Below are 2815 nucleotides of genomic sequence, written 5' to 3' on the forward strand. Positions count from 1 at the left end.
ACCTTTATCCAAATCAACAAGTTTTCCCACCTCTTCAATTGCTTGTGACCATTGCTTTTTTCACACCCTTAGCAACATTAGCACTCTTTTTTAAAAATATGTATTCTTATTGATTTCAGAGAGAAGGGAGAGGAAGAGAGATTGAAACATCAATGGTGAGAGAGAATCATTGATCAGCTGCCTCCTCCTGCTTGCCGCCTACTGGGGGTTGAGCTCACAACCCCAGGCATATGCTCTTGACTGGAATCAAACCTGAGACCCTTCAGTCTGCAGGCTGATGCTCTATCCACTGAGCCAAACCATCTAGGGCAACATTAGCACTCTTGATGGCTTCTTTATGTTTTAAAATTGTGCAAAAGCATTCTCTCTTTTGCTTGTTTCCTGAGAGATGCTTTTTGACATGCTGAGGTATCAGCATGAAAGGGTTGTCAGTTCGAAAACCAAAGTTTGGTTCAAAAACGAGACATTTATTCTGTGAACAACTTGGTTGAGAACCGAATTGTTCGAGATGGGAGACATTTGAGAATCAAGGTTTGACTGTATAATATTGTCTTTTGACTCTGGTATGGGAACCATAAATTTACTTGTAGTGTAGTGGATGCAAGTCTGGAATGTAGAGCCAGACAGGCCTGAAATCCAGCCTGGCCTGGAACATGTGACCGAGGCCAGTGGAAATGTCTGTGAAAAAATGGTGTCAAGTTGTGGCAGACACTCCATTATATCTGCTCGAAAGCCACGTCCTTCCCCTTCCTTCTTATAACACAGCCCACTTCCAATGCAGATGCTGCCATTGGAAAGCTTCCTTCCAATCACAGAAAGGAGAAACCAGGGTGGAGGGGGGATACTGCTTTTCGGCCCGGGGCTCCAAGGGTGTGTGGAAATGTGGTGGCCCCCTTGAAATCCCGAGGTCCCCCTTATGCTGACAAAGGCAGAGTGAAAAGATGAGAGAGCATGTCCTGAAAGACATCCCCTAGTCGCCCACAGGATTCTTATCTCGGGAGATAACCCCTAGTGTTCACCCAACTTCAGTTAGGTGTTCTGATGCTTGCTATGGATTCACTCCGATCCAAAAGCATTTTACAAAAGTCCTTGCAAGAACTTGGTAATATTAACTCTTTCTTCACTTTGATTTTCCCTGATCACTCGGATCATTTTGAATTTAAATAAAAAACCTAGGTGGTCTAGACACACCTTCCCCAGTTGTGCCCATTACCTCTAGAGCAGTGGTTCTCAACCTGTGGGTCGCGACCCCTTTGGCGGTCGAACGACCCTTTCACAGGGGTCGCCTAAGACCATCCTGCATATCAGATATTTACATTACGATTTATAACAGTAGCAACATTTCAGTTATGAAGTAGCAACAAAAATAATTTTATGGTTGGGTCACAACATGAGGAACTGTATTTAAAGGGCCAGAAGGTTGAGAACCACTGCTAGAGACAACAGAATGAGAAAAACCCAGGGAAAGTTTTAGCCAGTTATTTCCACACATGTCAAACCTTCACACATTAGAAAAGGAAAAATCAAACTAGCCTTTTTGCAAAAGTAAAAGAGAGTTGTATTTAGTCTTTAAAAACAAAACACACACACACACACACACACACACACACACCCTGGCAACTAGTGATTGGTGGTATTCTAAAATAAACATCTTTAAATAAATGAACTCCCAGGAGATTTTGAGTCCTCACCCACATGATTATGATGGAAATGTTACTCCAGGTGACAGTATTTGTAAAAATACTTTTGTATTCTTCCTCATTCCGTTTTCTCCAACATGGAAAGTTCAACGTGGGAGCTGGTGGTGAGTGGACTCCTAGGAAGGGCACCAGGGCTGGTACTACCTGACACTTCTCCAATCCAGCACCCTAACCCTAACCTTCCACCTCCAAAACTCTACAGCCTCATTATATCTTAAGTACCACCAATCTCCCCCCCATCCCACCCCCTTGTCAATAACGTTGTGTTGTTTCAGACTCTTGGTTAAACAAGATTTGTTTTTTGCTCCCATTGTAACCCAGTCTAATTATCATTTAAATCAAAAGTAAATTTGCAAAGCAAAAAGAACAATGGTGTCCCACTAAAATCCTTTAACCCTAGGATACAATTAGGGAGAACTCAGAGATTATAGAGGGGGAGAAGCAATGAAAACAAGCTAGCTGCTCAGTGCACATCTCATTTTTGCAAATAGCATCTTCCCAGAGGAAAAAGCAGGCTTTCCAGCTGAGACACCTCCACTGGAATGTTGGTTCACCTCCAAAATATTGTATCTTGGGACTGTAAAGGGGCATGAGGGAATATAGACTCCGGTGGTGCCCAAAGGACCATATATTCATTTGTCAAATCATAGATCTGTACACATTAAGAGAGTGAACTTTATTAAATGTAAATTTCAAACCTGATTTAAAATAAAAAAAATATATAGTACTGTGTTAATTTCTCAGGCCCAAATCCAGCCGTTCAGAGTAACATTATTTTGCTATCATCAGTGTTACAGAGGTGGTGGGGTTTTTTATGTTTTGTTTTTTTACCTGTTCTCTTTTGCCTCACGTCTTCCAGGAAATACCATTTCAGATGCTACAAATTTGAATTCACTATGGAATTGTTGTGAAATGAACATTTATTCTTTATGTGTTGTATTGTGGGTCCAAAACAAAGGGGGTAAGAAAGATCTTAAAATAACACAATTACACGGGTAACTGCCTGAACACATGATCTCTTCTTAGCACAGTTTATTTCGTCTAGCACACCTCTGAACACATTCCTTAGAGTGGCCTCTCTAAAGCCATAGGAAGGTGACAGAGCCTTCCTGTTT

This window comes from Myotis yumanensis, unplaced genomic scaffold, assembly GCF_028538775.1.
Source record: "Myotis yumanensis isolate MYYU_CA2020_CCGP unplaced genomic scaffold, mMyoYum1.0.hap1 SCAF_7, whole genome shotgun sequence".
In the NCBI taxonomy this organism is placed as follows: domain Eukaryota; kingdom Metazoa; phylum Chordata; class Mammalia; order Chiroptera; family Vespertilionidae; genus Myotis; species Myotis yumanensis.